Below are 16,999 nucleotides of genomic sequence, written 5' to 3' on the forward strand. Positions count from 1 at the left end.
CCTCATGAGGTCAGAGTGTGCAGCAGTCTATTGATATCTCTCCTAAAAATATAGGATTCCTCCACCAGCCATCTAAATATAGAACGGGGGACAGAGACCACAGGAGAAAAGGGAGGGGGTAAGACGGAGAGGGGGGAGGGAGACAGCAGTTTACAGTGGGCTATATTTCCATTCCTATCTACTGTATCTATCTAGTATCTACTGTATCTCTTTAGTATCTACTGTATCTACTGTATCTATCTAGTATCTACTGTATAAATCTAGTATCTACTGTATCTCTTTAGTATGAACTGTATCTATCTAGTATCTACTGTATCTAGTTACTATATACTGTACATATCTAGTCTCTACTGTATCTACCTAGTATCTACTGTATCTATCTAGTATCTACTGTATCTATCTAGTATCTACTGTATCTACTGTATCTAGTTACTATCTACTGTATCTATCTAGTATCTATTGTATATATCTAGTATCTACTGTATCTCTTTAGTATCTACTGTATCTACTGTATCTTTTTAGTATCTACTGTATCGCTTTAGTATCTAACGTATCTATCTAGTATCTACTGTATCTACTGTATCTATCAAGTATCTACTGTATCTCTTTAGTATCTGCTGTATCTACTGTATCTAGTTACTATCTACTGTATATATCTAGTCTCTACTGTATCTATCTAGTATCTACTGTATCTATCTAGTATCTACTGTATCTACTGTATCTATCTAGTATCTACTGTATCTACTGTATCTAGTTAATATCTACTGTATCTATCTAGTATCTATTGTATCTATCTAGTATCTACTGTATCTCTTTAGTATCTAATGTATCTATCTAGTATCTACTGTATCTACTGTATATATCAAGTATCTACTGTATCTCTTTAGTATCTACTGTATCTACTGTATCTATCTAGTATCTACTGTATCTCTTTAGTATCTACTGTATCTATCTAGTATATTCTGTATCTACTGTATCTATCTAGTATCTACTGTATCTATCTAATATCTACTGTATCTCTTTAGTATCTACTATATCTACTGTAGCTATCTAGTATCTACTCTATCTATCTAGTATCTACTTTATCTACTGTATCTATCTAGTATCTACTTTATCTACTGTATCTATCTAGTATCTACTTTATCTCTTTAGTATCTACTGTATCTATCTAGTATCTACTGTATCTTGTTATTATCTACTGTATCTATCTAGTATCTACTGCATCTATCTAGTATCTACTGAATCTCTTTAGTATCTACTGTATCACTGTATCTAGTTAGTATCTACTGTATCTATCTAGTATCTACTGTATCTATCTAGTATCTACTGTATCTACTGTATCTATCTAGTATCTACTGTATGTATTTAGTATCTACTGTATCTATCTAGTATCTACTGTATCTCTTTAGTATCTACTGTATCTCTTTCGTATCTACTGTATCAACTGTATCTATCTAGTATCTACTGTATCTCTTTAGTATCTACTGTATCTCTTTAGTTTCTACTGTATCTATCTAGTATCTACTGTATCTAGTTAGTATCTACTGTATCTATCTAGTATCTACTGTATCTAGTTAGTATCTACTGTATCTATCTAGTATCTATTGTATCTCTTTAGTATCTACTGTATCTATTGTATCTCTTTAGTATCTACTGTATCTACTGAATGTACGGTATCTAGTTAGTATCTACTGTCAGCACCTCTAGATTGTAGTTACACATTCATGGTCACTGTCCACTAACAGTAGTGTGTGATAATGATGTTCTTTTTAATTTAAACACTCATAGGTAATACATTTCCACCACAATGACAGGTCACATACAGGCTGCATAAATCTCCCTGAATATACATGAATGTTATCTGACTGTACAGTATTGTTTATGTAAAACTTCTGTAATAGTCTGCATAATTGTTTATTTAACCAGGCAAGTCAGTTAAAAATAAATTCTTATTTACGATGACAGCCTACGCCGGCAAACCCGGACGACGCTGGGCCAATTGTGCACCGCCCTATGGGACTCCCAATCATGACCGGATGTGATACAGCCTAAATTCAAACCAGGGACTGTAGTGATGCCTCTTGCACTGAGATGCAGTGCCTTAGACCGCTGCCCCACTCAGGAGCCTGTTACCTCCAAACTAATGTCTCTATTTAATTTGCACCTTGTGTGTGGAATGTGTGTCTCTAGGGCATTTCAGACGGTTGTTAAGGGACCTTTTTACGGAAAAATGTGTCTGTTTTTTATGATTGTGTTTTGCTTTTCGTGTAGCGTTTTGTATAATTACAGTATGTGTATTTTATTGTGCATATGAATGTGTAGTTTAATGTGTTTATTGTATTTTGATGTGTTTTATGGTTATATACAGGGCTCATCTGGAAAAGAGACGTTGGTCTCAGCTTTGACTTCCTGTCAAAATAAAGGTTAAATAAACATGTATTATTTTTAACTTGCAGTTTGCTCCCCTGCATTTCCCTTCCTCTACATCCCCCCACCTCTCTCTCTCTCTCTCTCTCTCTCTCTCTGTCTCTCTCTCTCTGTCTCTCTCTCTCTCTCTCTCTCTCTCTCTCTCTATCTCTCTCTCTCTGTCTCTCTCTCTCTCTCTCTCTCTCTCTCTGTCTCTCTCTCTCTCTCTCTCTCTCTCTCTTTCCTTGTGTGCCTTTCACACTCCCTCTCTCTTCTTCCATCCCCCACTGTCCCTGTTGTACTGTATACTGTAGCTCCAGACCCACTGCAGCAGTGCTCATAGATAGTGAGAGTGAAAAAGAGCGGGAGTTGGAGATTGAGAGGATGGGTAAAGGAGCGTAAAGGGGTAACACACACAATCGAGAGAGGGAGTGAAAGAGGGGGCAGAGAGATAGAGAGAGAGAACTGTGAAATCAGCCAACCCTCCCAGGCGCGAGGTTCTTGATTACTGTCAAGCACGCACACCATTCGGATATCGCTCCTGTGACAGCCAGGGTAAGTGTTTTTGCTCATAACCCAAAATATACAAACACATTTTAACTGAACCATTTTATCCTACTGCATGAGGTTTATAGGATTAAGGATATGAATAATAAACTACATCTGTGAACACTTTCCAGGTGTCATGTAGCCAACATATGACAAAATGGTTTGTGTCTGTCGTGGATGGCTTTAATCTGTTACTGGAATGTCTATGTTTTGTTGTCTTACTCTAATGTTTGTCAGAGTTGCATTGGAGGATACAGTCTTCTTTGTCGCCTGGTCTGCCTATGTTGATCACTTCCAAACTCTCCGCGTGACAGTGTGGCAATAGAGGGGGTTGCAAACAACATTCTGAGGCATATTGTGTGTGTCGTGTGATATAAACTGGGACTACCGTATCTATAATAAACAGTAGAAACACACACAGCGCTGTGGTGATGGAGAGAGACTGGTGAACTGAAAACCTTGCTGATGGAAATTATGGTCATTTCATGTACATTGGTCTGTAACCTACTGTATTATTCCATCTCTCTCTCTCTCTCTCTCTCTCTCTCTCTCTCTCTCTCTCTCTCTCTCTCTCTCTAAATGTGCTGTCATTTTAGTGTGGCCACTGCTTTCTTAATTTCATCATCTAAACGTCCTTGCTGAATGAGTCACTGTGTGTGTGTGTGTGTGTGTGTGTGTGTGTGTGTGTGTGTGTGTGTGTGTGTGTGTGTGTGTGTGTGTGTATGTGTGTGTGTGTGTGTGTGTGTGTGTGTGTGTGTGTGTGTGTGTGTGTGTGTGTGTGTGTGTGTGTGTGTGTGTGTGTGAGAGAGAGAGAGTCTCTGTGTGTGTGCTTTTTCCTGTGAGTAATTCTGACATGGAATAGTTTTTGTTGCTACTTAGTTATATCGTAGTTAGTAATTAGTTTAACGCGTGCAGTATGAGTGCACCCAGCCCAGGGCATGCGTGTTCACGTTGGGTACTCCTTGCCTTTTTGGGCCAAGGTCTTTCCCTATATTAACCTACATCTGTTTCAGCCTCAGTCTTTCACTTTGTCTTCTTTGCCTTATAAACTCTGGAGGGGCTAATCCTGCCCTCCAGTCCTATTTTCACTGCATTCTCTCTCCCTCTCATTCACTTCTATCTATTCTCATTCTCTCTTTCTCTTATTCTCTCTCCCTCTCATTCACTTCTATCTATTCTCATTCTCTCTTTCTCTCTTTCTCTTATTCTCTCTCCCTCTCTCACCCTCTTTTTCACTTCTCTCTTCTCTCTCTCTCAATTCAATTCAATTCAATTCAAGGGCTTTATTGGCATGGGAAACATGTGTTAACATTGCCAAAGCAAGTGAGGTAGACAACATACAAAGTGGATGTCTTATTCTCCCTCACTCTCGTTATCACTCTCCTTCGTTCTCTGACCCTCTCTCCTAGTTTCTGTAGACCAGGGCTGCCCAACCATCTTCCTGGAGATCTACTGTCCTGTAGATTTTCAGTCCAACCCTAATTTAGCATAGCATAGAAGTGCTTTTTTTAAATAAGGGTTTTCCACCTCCGAGCCTCAACCTGAGGTGCCATGAACAGTGACCACACCATGGAATATAGTTGTGGGAGCAGTAGTGGCAGAGACTGGCCTCACGTTAGTTCAGCACGACGGAGAGACCCCTCACAGCTTCACACACTGTCTAACACAGGTTTTTTCCAGAGGGTGTGCAGATTTTTGTTCCAGTCCTTCAGTAACACATCTGATTCAGATCATTGCCTAGACTGAAGATCAAAATTAGGTGATTATTTGAAACAGATGTGTGAGTGATAGGATGGAGCGAAAAGCCTGCACACCCTGAAGCTCTAGAGAACCCCTTGAAACAGTGGTGGTGCTGTCCATGGTGCTGAACTGGGTGTTGAGAGTTCTGAACTGGACAGTAAGAGTGCTGTCCATGGTGCTGCTGGACAGTGAGAGTTATGTCCATGGTGCTGCTGGTCAATGAGGGTGCTGTCCAAGGAGCCTGAACTTGACAGTGAGGGTGCTGTCCATGGTGTTGAAGTGGACTGTGAGGGTGCTGTCCATGGAGCTGAACTGGTCAGTGGGAGTGCTGTCCATGGCGCTGAACTGGACAGTGGGGGTGCTGTCCATGGTGCTGAACTGGACAATGAGAGTGCTGTCCATGGTGCTGAACTGGACAATGAGGGTGCTGTCCAGAAATCCTGATCTGGACAGTGAGGGTGCTGTCCAAGTATCCTGAACTGGACAGTGTGGGTGCTGTCCAATGTGCTGAACTGGACAATGAGAGTGCTGTCCAATGTGCTGAACAGGACAATGAAGGGGCTGTCCATGGTGCTGAACTGGACAATGAAGGGGGCTGTCCATGGTGCTGAACTGGACATTGGGAGTGCTGTCCATGGTGTTGAACTGGAACTTAATTGCAGCGTAAAGCATTTCCCTTCACCAATGTTATGGCTTTAAACCTCTTGTAACTACCCATCCCGGATCCGGGAGCGTAATCATCAACTGACACTAATTAGCATAACGCAACGGACATAAATATTACTAGAAAATCTTCATATTCATGAAATCACAAGTGAAATATATTGAAACACAGCTTAGCCTTTTGTTAATCACCCTGTCATCTCAGATTTTGAAAATATGCTTTACAGCCAAAGCAAGACAAGCATTTGGGTAAGTTTATCGATAGCCTAGCATAGCATTATGCCTAGCTAGCAGCAGGCAACCTGGTCACGAAAATCAGAAAAGCAATCAAATGAAATCGTTTACCTTTGATGAGCTTCGGATGTTTTCACTCACAAGACTCCCAGTTAGATAGCAAATGTTCCTTTTTTCCAAAAATATTATTTTTGTAGCCGAAATAACTCTGTTAGTTCTTCACATTTGGCTGAGAATTCAACCGGAAATTGCGGTCACAACAACGCTGAAAAATATTCCAAATTAGCTCCATAATATCGACAGAAACATGGCAAACGTTGTTTATTATCAATCCTCAAGGTGTTTTTCAAATATCTCTTCGATAATATATCAACCGGGACAGATGGCTTCTTAGTAGGAAAGAGAGAAACAATGGCCACATTTGTCATTTACACACAAAACACTCTGAGAGACTTCAGCTGACCACTGACGCAATGTTGATGTTCAGGCTCATTTTTCAAAATAAAAGCCTGAAACTATGTATTGTGACACTAGACACATTAGGGAAGCCATAGAAAAAGGAATATGGTTGATATCTCATTCACTGCTCAATAGGGACGCATAGGAACGCAGAGGATCTAAATAAGAGTCACTTCCTGATTGGATTTTTCTCAGGCTTTCGCCTGCAATATCAGTTCTGTTATACTCACAGACAATATTTTTACAGTTTTGGAAACTTTAGAGTGTTTTCTATCCTAAGCTGTCAATTATATGCATATTCTAGCATCTTGTCCTGACAAAACAGCCCATTTACCCATTATTTTTCCAAAAATGAAAATAGTGCCCCCTAGATTCAAGAGGTTTTAAGTTATCCCCTCTGTTAACCGGAGGCGTCTGGTTCACAGTAAGTAGTAGTTTCCACCATATAGCGTCTACCTATCCAGGCCTATCACATCAGTGAGGGGGAGTGAGGGAAAAGAGTGTCTGCTAAATGACTGAAATGTAAATGCCAGTGAGTGACGGCAGCAGGGAGGGGACAGCTTTTAGAAATACTGCAGAGTTGGGCTGAATCTTCACTCCTTGTGTGTATTTCTTCCATTCATTCTTCATATCTGACTTCTTGTCTTGATTACTCCCTTACTTTTTTTTGGACCTCTCCTCCTCCTCTCCTGTATGTCTATCTTCTAGTCACTCCTCCTATCCTGTATGTCTCTCTTCTAGTCACTCCTCCTATCCTCTCATCAGACCTCTCCTCCTCCTCTCCTGTATGTCTCTCTTCTAGTCACTCCTCCTCTCCTCTCATCATTCCTCTCCTCCTCCTCTACTGTATGTCTCTCTTCTAGTCACTCCTCCTCTCCTCTCATCATACCTCTCCTCCTCCTCTCCTGTATGTCTCTTTTCTAGTCACTCCTCCTCTCTGGTATGTCACTTTTCTAGTCACTCCTCCTCTCTGGTATGTCACTTTTCTAGTCACTCCTCCTCTCCTCTCATCATATCTCCTCCTCCTCTCCTGTATGTCTCTCTTCTAGTCACTCCTCCTCTCCTCTCATCAGACCTCTCCTCCTCCTCTCCTGTATGTCTCTCTTCTAGTCACTCCTCCTCTCCTCTCATCATTCCTCTCCTCCTCCTCTACTGTATGTCTCTCTTCTAGTCACTCCTCCTCTCCTCTCATCATACCTCTCCTCCTCCTCTCCTGTATGTCTCTTTTCTAGTCACTCCTCCTCTCTGGTATGTCACTTTTCTAGTCACTCCTCCTCTCCTCTCATCATACCTCTCCTCCTCCTCTCCTGTATGTCTCTCTTCTAGTCACTCCTCCTATCCTCTCATCATATCTCTCCTCCTCCTCTCCTGTATGTCTCTTTTCTAGTCACTCCTCCTATCCTGTATGTATATTTTCTAGTCACTCCTCCTATCCTCTCATCATATCTCTCCTCCTCCTCTCCTGTATGTCTCTTTTCTAGTCACTCCTCCTCTCCTGTATGTCTCTTTTCTAGTCACTCCTCCTATCTTCTCATCATATCTCTCCTCCTCCTCTCCTCTCTGTCTCTCTTCTAGTCACTCCTCCTCTCCTGTATGTCTCTTTTCTAGTCACTCCTCCTATCCTCTCATCATATCTCCTCCTCCTCTCCTCTCTGCCTCTCTTCTAGTCACTCCTCCTATCCTCTCATCATATCTCTCCTCCTCCTCTCCACTCTGTCGCTCTTATGGTCACTCCTCCTCTTCTCTCTGTCTCTCTTCTAGTCACTCCTCCTCTCCTCTCTGTCTCTCTTCTAGTCACTCCTCCTATCCTCTCTGTCTCTCTTCTAGTTACTCCTCCTATCCTCTCATCATATCTCTCCTCCTCCTCTCCTCTCTGTCTCACTTCTAGTCACTCCTCCTCTCCTCTCTGTCTCTTCATGTCACTCCTCCTATCCTCTCATAATTTCTCTCCTCCTCCTCTCCTCTCTGCCTCTCTTCTAGTCACTCCTCCCATCCTCTCATCATATCTCTCCTCCTCCTCTCCTCTCATCATATCTCTCCTCCTCCTCTCCTCTCTGTCTCTCTTCTAGTCACTCCTCCTCTCCTCTCTGTCTCTTCAAGTCACTCCTCCTATCCTCTCATAATTTCTCTCCTCTTCCTCTCCTCTCTGCCTCTCTTCTAGTCGCCTCCTATCCTCTCATCATATCTCTCCTCCTCCTCTCCTCTCTTATCATATCTCTCCTCCTCCTCTCCTCTCTGTCTCTATTCTAGTCACTCCTGCTCTTCTCTCTGTCTCTCGTCTAGTCACTCCTCCTATCCTCTTATCATATCTCTCCTCCTCCTCCTCTCCTTTCTTATCATATCTCTCCTCCTCCTCTCCTGTATGTCTCTTTTCTAGTCACTCCTCCTATCCTGTATGTATATTTTCTAGTCACTCCTCCTATCCTCTCATCATATCTCTCCTCCTCCTCTCCTGTATGTCTCTTTTCTAGTCACTCCTCCTCTCCTGTATGTCTCTTTTCTAGTCACTCCTCCTATCTTCTCATCATATCTCTCCTCCTCCTCTCCTCTCTGTCTCTCTTCTAGTCACTCCTCCTCTCCTGTATGTCTCTTTTCTAGTCACTCCTCCTATCCTCTCATCATATCTCCTCCTCCTCTCCTCTCTGCCTCTCTTCTAGTCACTCCTCCTATCCTCTCATCATATCTCTCCTCCTCCTCTCCACTCTGTCGCTCTTATGGTCACTCCTCCTCTTCTCTCTGTCTCTCTTCTAGTCACTCCTCCTCTCTTCTCTGTCTCTCTTCTAGTCACTCCTCCTATCCTCTCTGTCTCTCTTCTAGTTACTCCTCCTATCCTCTCATCATATCTCTCCTCCTCCTCTCCTCTCTGTCTCTCTTCTAGTCACTCCTCCTCTCCTCTCTGTCTCTTCATGTCACTCCTCCTATCCTCTCATAATTTCTCTCCTCCTCCTCTCCTCTCTGCCTCTCTTCTAGTCACTCCTCCCATCCTCTCATCATATCTCTCCTCCTCCTCTCCTCTCATCATATCTCTCCTCCTCCTCTCCTCTCTGTCTCTCTTCTAGTCACTCCTCCTCTCCTCTCTGTCTCTTCAAGTCACTCCTCCTATCCTCTCATAATTTCTCTCCTCTTCCTCTCCTCTCTGCCTCTCTTCTAGTCGCCTCCTATCCTCTCATCATATCTCTCCTCCTCCTCTCCTCTCTTATCATATCTCTCCTCCTCCTCTCCTCTCTGTCTCTATTCTAGTCACTCCTGCTCTTCTCTCTGTCTCTCGTCTAGTCACTCCTCCTATCCTCTTATCATATCTCTCCTCCTCCTCCTCTCCTCTCTTATCATATCTCTCCTCCTCCTCTCCACTCTGTCTCTCCTCTAGTCACTCCTCCTATCCTCTCATCATATCTCTCCTCCTCCTCTCCTCTCTTATCATATCTCTCCTTCTCCTCTCTGTCTCTCTTCTAGTCACTCCTCTTCTCCTCTCTGTCTCTCTCTTTTAGTCACTCCTCCTCTCCTCTCTCATCATATCTCTGATCCTCCTCTCCTCTCTGGCTCTCTTCTAGTCACTCCTCCTATTCTCTCTGGCTCTCTTCTAGCTATTCCCCCTCCTCTTTCTATATCTCTGTCTTTAGTCCGTTCTGTTCCCCCTCCTCTGTTTTCCATGTCTCTGGCTTTAGTCAGATCTATTCTAATCTGTATCTGTGAATGAATGTCTCTGACTGGTCCTCGTTATCTAGCACCAGATTCTGTACTGTCATGTCCCCCCCCCCCCCCCCCCCCCCACACACACACACACACACATACACACACACACACACACAATGTCGCCCCCCAGGCCCATGCGTCTCCACTCAGCTCTGGGGGCTCCGCTGAGTCACCACACAGACTGGAGAGAAAACACAGGACCGGGTGAACATGGTGGAGGAGAGAAGAAGAGAGGGAAGGACACTGAGGAATGGAGGAGGAGGGGAGGGGAAAACATTGGGAAGAGGGTGAAAATTAAGATGTGAGAGGGAGAAAGAAGTAAGGGGAAGACGTGAAGAGAAGGAAAGAAACAGAGAGAAGGAGAAAGGAAGAAACACAATGGCATGTTGAAATAGAGGGAGAAGGAGAGAATGAGAAGGATATCCAATTAGGAGGGAGACAGTCTCTGAGCAACACCATTTCATCAGTATGTTAAAGTAATTAGCACCAAATAATCCACAACAGCAAATCAGTAGTACAAATAACATATGAATGTAGAGTTTTGCTAGCCGTTTCCATAGTTATCCTCCGTTCACTGTCTCTCTGTCTTCCTTCCTGCCTTTGTCTTCTTATCTGTTTCCCTCTGTTGAATCTGTCTCTCTCTCCTCCCTATTCTTAATTCCCTTCTCCCAGCTCTTTAAGTCCCTCTCCACCAGCCTGCCTCCATCCCTTCCAATCCCTCGCTCACAAAGCCAGGCTCCATTCACTCTTTCACTCTCCATTCATCCCTCCTTCCATCTCCATTCATCCCTCCTTCCCTCTCCATTCATCCCTCCTTCCCTCTACATTCATCCCTCCTTCCCTCTCCATTCATCCCTCCTTCCCTCTCCATTCCATCCTTCCCCTCTTCATTCATCCCTCCTTCCCTCTCCATTCATCCCTCCCTTCCCTCTCCATTCATCCTCCTTCCTCTCCATTCATCCCTCCTTCCCTCTACATTCATCCCTCCTTCCCTCTACATTCATCCCTCCTTCCTCTCCATTCATCCCTCCTTCCCTCTCCATTCATCCCTCCTTCCCTCTACATTCATCCCTCCTTCCCTCTCCATTCATCCCTCCTTCCATCTACATTCATCCCTCTTCCCTCTCCATTCATCCCTCCTTCCTCTCCATTCATCCCTCCTTTCCCTCTACATTCATCCCTCCCTTCCCTCTCCATTCATCCCTCCTTCACTCTACATTCATCCCTCCATCCCTCTCCATTCATCCCTCCTTCCCTCTCCATTCATCCCTCCTTCCCTCTACATTCATCCCTCCTTCCCTCTCCATTCATCCCTCCTTCCCTCTCCATTCATCCCTCCTTCCCTCTACATTCATCCCTCCTTCCCTCTCCATTCATCCCTCCTTCCCCTCTCCATTCATCCTCCTTCCACTCTACATTCATCCCTCCTCCCTCTCCATTCATCCCTCCTTCCCTCTCCGTTCATCCTCCTTCCCTCTCCATTCATCCCTCCTTCCCTCTCCATTCATCCCTCCTTCCTCTCCATTCATCCCTCCTTCCTTCTACATTCATCCCTCCTTCACTCTACATTCATCCCTCCTTCCCTCTACATTCTCCCTCCTTCCCTCTACATTCATCCCTCCTTCCCTCTCCATTCATCCCTCCCTTCCCTCTCCATTTATCCCTCCTTCCTCTCCATTCATCCCTCCTTCCTTCTACATTCATCCCTCCTTCCCTCTCCATTCATCCCTCCTTCCCTCTCCATTCATCCCTCCTTCCCCTCTACATTCATCCCTTCTTCCCTCTCCATTCATCCCTCCTTCCCTCTCCATTCATCCCTCCTTCCCTCTCCATTCATCCCTCCTTCCCTCTCCATTCATCCCTCTTCCCTCTCCATGCATCCCTCCTTCCCTCTACATTCATCCCTCCTTCCCTCTCCATTCATCCCTCCTCCCTCTACATTCATCCCTCCTTCCCTCTCCATTCATCCCTCCTTCCCTCTCCATTCATCCCTCCTTCCCTCTACATTCATCCCTCCTTCCCTCTCCATTCATCCCTCCTTCCCTCTCCATTCATCCCTCCTTCCATCTACATTCATCCCTCCTTCATCTCCATTCATCCTCCTTCCCTCTCCATTCATCCCTCCTTCCCTCTCCATTCATCCCTCCTTCCCTCTCCATTCATCCCTACTTCCCTCCCATTCATCCCTCCTTCCCTCTACATTCATCCCTCCTCCCTCTCCATTCACCCCTCCTTCCCTCTCCATTCTTCCCTCCTTCCCTCTACATTCATCCCTCCTTCCCTCTCCATTCATCCCTCCTTCCCTCTACATTCATCCCTCCTTCCCTCTCCATTCATCCCTCCTTCCTTCTCCATTCATCCCTCCTTCCTTCTACATTCATCCCTCCTTCCCTCTACATTCATCCCTCCTTCCCTCTACATTCATCCCTCCTTCCATCTCCATTCATCCCTCCTTCCATCTACATTCATCCCTCCTTCCCTCTCCATTCATCCCTCCTTCCTCTCCATTCATCCCTCCTTCCCTCTACATTCATCCCTCCTTCCCTCTCCATTCATCCCTCATTCCCTCTACATTCATCCCTCCTTCCCTCTCCATTCATCCCTCCTTACCTCCTCCATTCATCCCTCCTTCCTCTACATTCATCCCTCCTTCCCTCTACATTCATCCCTCCTTCCCTCTCCATTCATCCCTCCTTCCCTCTCCATTCATCCCTCCTTCCCTCTCCATTCATCCCTCCTTCCCTCTCCATTCATCCTCCTTCCCTCTACATTCATCCCTCCTTCCCTCTCCATTCATCCCTCCTTCCCTCTACATTCATCCCTCCTTCCCTCTCCATTCATCCCTCCTTCCCTCTCCATTCATCCCTCCTTCCCTCTCCATTCATCCCTCCCTTCCCTCTACATTCATCCCTCCTTCCCTCTCCATTCATCCCTCCTTCCCTCTACATTCATCCCTCCTTCCCTCTCCATTCATCCCTCCTTCCCTCTCCATTCATCCCTCCTTCCCTCTACATTCATCCCTCCTTCCCTCTCCATTCATCCCTCCTTCCCTCTCCATTCATCCCTCCTTCCCTCTCCATTCATCCCTCCTTCCCTCTACATTCATCCCTCCTCCCTCTCCATTCATCCCTCCTTCCCTCTCCGTTCATCCCTCCTTCCCTCTCCATTCATTCCCTCCTTCCCTCTCCATTCATCCCTCCTTCCTTCTCCATTCATCCTCCTTCCTTCTACATTCATCCCTCCTTCACTCTACATTCATCCCTCCTTCCCTCTAACATTCATCCCTCCTTCCCTCTACATTCATCCCTCCTTCCCTCTCCATTCATCCCTCCTTCCCCTCTCCATTCATCCCTCCTTCCCTCTCAATTCATCCCTCCTTCCTCTCCATTCATCCCTCCTTCCTTCTACATTCATCCCTCCTTCCCTCTCCATTCATCCCTCCTTCCCTCTCCATTCATCCCTCCTTCCCTCTACATTCATCCCTTCTTCCCTCTCCATTCATCCCTCCTTCCCTCTCCATTCATCCCTCCTTCCCTCTCCATTCATCCCTCCTTCCCCTCTCCATTCATCCCTCCTTCCCTCTCCATGCATCCCTCCTTCCCTCTACATTCATCCCTCCTTCCCTCTCCATTCATCCCTCCTTCCCTCTACATTCATCCCTCCTTCCCTCTCCATTCATCCCTCCTTCCCTCTCCATTCATCCCTCCTCCCTCTACATTCATCCCTCCTTCCCTCTCCATTCATCCCTCCTTCCCTCTCCATTCATCCCTCCTTCCATCTACATTCATCCCTCCTTCACTCTCCATTCATCCCTCCTTCCCTCTCCATTCATCCCTCCTTCCCTCTCCATTCATCCCTACTTCCCTCTCCATTCATCCCTACTTCCCTCTCCATTCATCCCTCCTTCCCTCTACATTCATCCCTCCTTCCCTCTCCATTCATCCCTCCTTCCCTCTCCATTCATCCCTCCTTCCCTCTCCATTCTTCCTCCTTCCCTCTCCATTCTTCCCTCCTTCCCCTCTACATTCATCCCTCCTTCCCTCTCCATTCATCCATCCTTCCCTCTACATTCATCCCTCCTTCCCTCTCCATTCATCCCTCCTTCCTTCTACATTCATCCCTCCTTCCTTCTACATTCATCCCTCCTTCCCTCTACATTCATCCCTCCTTCCCTCTACATTCATCCCTCCTTCCATCTCCATTCATCCCTCCTTCCAACTACATTCATCCCTCCTTCCCTCTCCATTCATCCCTCCTTCCTCTCGATTCATCCCTCCTTCCCTCTACATTCATCCCTCCTTCCCTCTCCATTCATCCCTCCTTCCCTCTACATTCATCCCTCCTTCCCTCTCCATTCATCCCTCCTTACCTGTCCATTCATCCCTCCTTCCCTCTACATTCATCCCTCCCTTCCCTCTACATTCATCCCTCCTTCCCTCTCCATTCATCCCTCCTCCCTCTCCATTCCTCCCTCCTTCCCTCTCCATTCATCCCTCCTTCCCTCTCCATTCATCCCTCCTTCCCTCTACATTCATCCCTCCTTCCCTCTCCATTCATCCCTCCTTCCCTCTTCATTCATCCCTCCTTCCCTCTCCATTCATCCCTCCTTCCCTCTCCATTCATCCCTCCTTCCCTCTCCATTCATCCCTCCTTCCCTCTCCATTCATCCCTCCTTCCCTCTCCATTCATCCCTCCTTCCCTCTACATTCATCCCTCCTTCCCCTCTCCATTCATCCCTCCTTCCCTCTCCATTCATCCCTCCTTCCCTCTACATTCATCCCTCCTTCCCTCTCCATTCATCCCTCCTTCCCTCTCCATTCATCCCTCCTTCCCTCTCCATTCATCCCTCCTCCCTCTCCATTCATCCCTCCTTCCCTCTACATTCATCCTTCCCTTCCCTCTCCATTCATCCCTCCTTCCCTCTACATTCATCCCTCCTTCCCTCTCCGTTCATCCCTCCTTCCTCTCCGTTCATCCCTCCTTCCCTCTCCATTCATCCCTCCTTCCCTCTACATTCATCCCTTCTTCCCTCTCCATTCATCCCTCCTTCCCTCTACATTCATCCCTCCTTCCCTCTCCATTCATCCCTCCTTCCCTCTACATGCATCCCTCCTTCCCTCTCCATTCATCCCTCCTTCCCTCTCCATTCATCCCTCCTTCCCTCTACATTCATCCCTCCTTCCCTCTCCATTCATCCCTCCCTTCCCTCTCCGTTCATCCCTCCTTCCCTCTCCATTCATCCCTCCTTCCCTCTCCATTCATCCCTCCTTCCTTCTACATTCATCCCTCCTTCCCTCTACATTCATCCCTCCTTCCCTCTATATTCATCCCTCCTTCCCTCTACATTCATCCCTCCTTCCCTCTCCATTCATCCCTCCTTCCCTCTCCATTCATCCCTCCTTCCCTCTCCATTCATCCCTCCTTCCCTCTCCATTCATCCCTCCTTCCCCCTCCATTCATCCCTCCTTCCTTCTACATTCATCCCTCCTTCCCTCTCCATTCATCCCTCCTTCCCTCTCCATTCATCCCTCCTTCCCTCTACATTCATCCCTCCTTCCCTCTCCATTCATCCCTCCTTCCCTCTCCATTCATCCCTCCTTCCCTCTACATTCATCCCTCCTTCCCTCTCCATTCATCCCTCCTTCCCTCTCCGTTCATCCCTCCTTCCCTCTCCATTCATCCCTCCTTCCCTCTCCATTCATCCCTCCTTCCTTCTACATTCATCCCTCCTTCCCTCTACATTCATCCCTCCTTCCCTCTACATTCATCCCTCCTTCCCTCTCCATTCATCCCTCCTTCCCTCTCCATTCATCCCTCCTTCCCTCTCCATTCATCCCTCCTTCCTCTCCATTCATCCCTCCTTCCTTCTCCATTCATCCCTCCTTCCCTCTCCATTCGCTCCATTCACTGCACAATAAGCACATCCAAAAGATATGCCTTTTCTCCCAGCATGCTTTTCCAGTGGGATGTCACTCTGGGTAGATGCTGCCCAAAGCCACAGGTCTAGAATCAGGTTCCCCTCTCCACATCCTATCCTTAACCATTAGTGTTATAAATGGGAAACTGAGCATAGACTGGAAGCTCATCTCCGACGAAGACAGTTACTCTGAAACAGCATTGAGGACCACTGACCAAATGACTCTTCAGGGTGATGTGAGGACACAATGGACAACAGCAGTGTACAAGAGCAGTGGACAGGCTCCATTCACTCTTCCCTCTCCATTCATCCCTCCGATTGTGTCGCAAATGGGTGATGAATGAACACACAGGGTGAATTAACACACACACACTCAGCGTGCTGACTGGGGAGGGAAGATATGCAGTGCAGTGTTGGCCAGTCAACAAGCACTAAGGCCTGGAAAGTTAATGTCGGAATCACAATGGAACCTGTGTGTGTGCTTGTTAATGATCATTAACTTGGCCCTCATCATCTCTCTGCCCTTCGATCTTTTCTGCGATTGGTTCCCAAATGGATGTGTTATAACTCCTTTTTATCGACAAAACTACACATTTGTGTGACCTTGCAAAAAAGTACATGTCAAATTTGCAGTTTCAATGTGAGATAGCTGTTTTCACATGTATTACATTTAGAGTTCACATGTTAACACCATCTTTTCACATGTGCCTCACAAAACTTTTACATGTGGAAATCTCACTTTCTCATGTGGAATCAAATGTAAAAATCTAACTTTCACATATGATTGTTTTTCACATGTGAACTTGCAATTCCACATGTGAAAGTGAAAATCTAATTTGCAGTCTCACATGTAAGAAAACTCCACATTTACTCCAATATTTGTAAACCAAGTAAATGAAAACAAACACTGTATAGCTTAAAAACTATATGGGTTAAAACTATAATTTTGATATCATGGATGGTCAGTCCAGAGCGCAGGCTATGGATTCCAGAGTGGTTGCATTTCTCCAGCCCCATCCATCAGCTTTTTACCTAAACTGTGCCGGGGAGCCCACTTTGTTAAAGTTTCAATTAAGGATTGCCGCCAATTTACTAGTGAGTAACTTACTTTTTGTGCCATTAAAATATCAATTTAAAAAACTGATGACCAAAAACACAATTCTTAGTATTGCAAACAAAAAAAATGATATTGAAAGCAAAACATATGTTTCAATACCCAAATGTATTGATAGTAAAATATATATTGCAAACCATTTTTCAACGCAAGAGTACATCATTTGTAAATGGATGCAAAACAAATATTTTCTGTGAAACATTTGGTATGATACCGTAATTAAA

At 45.6% G+C, this 16,999-nt stretch overlaps 1 protein-coding gene across 1 annotated transcript in view; it reads left to right on the forward strand.

Moving 5' to 3' along the window:
- The first annotated feature begins 2,692 nt into the window (after positions 1–2,692).
- Positions 2,693–16,999, forward strand: part of LOC110520833 (voltage-dependent calcium channel gamma-7 subunit-like) — a 35,877-nt gene continuing 21,570 nt past the window's right edge. Inside the window, exon 1 of the mRNA XM_036968585.2 lies at positions 2,693–2,961. The gene's annotated coding sequence lies outside the window, so the exon portion shown is untranslated. The remainder of the gene's footprint in view (positions 2,962–16,999) is intronic.

This window comes from Oncorhynchus mykiss, chromosome 3 (genome assembly GCF_057628025.1).
Source record: "Oncorhynchus mykiss isolate SJ-2025 chromosome 3, ASM5762802v1, whole genome shotgun sequence".
Taxonomy (NCBI): domain Eukaryota; kingdom Metazoa; phylum Chordata; class Actinopteri; order Salmoniformes; family Salmonidae; genus Oncorhynchus; species Oncorhynchus mykiss.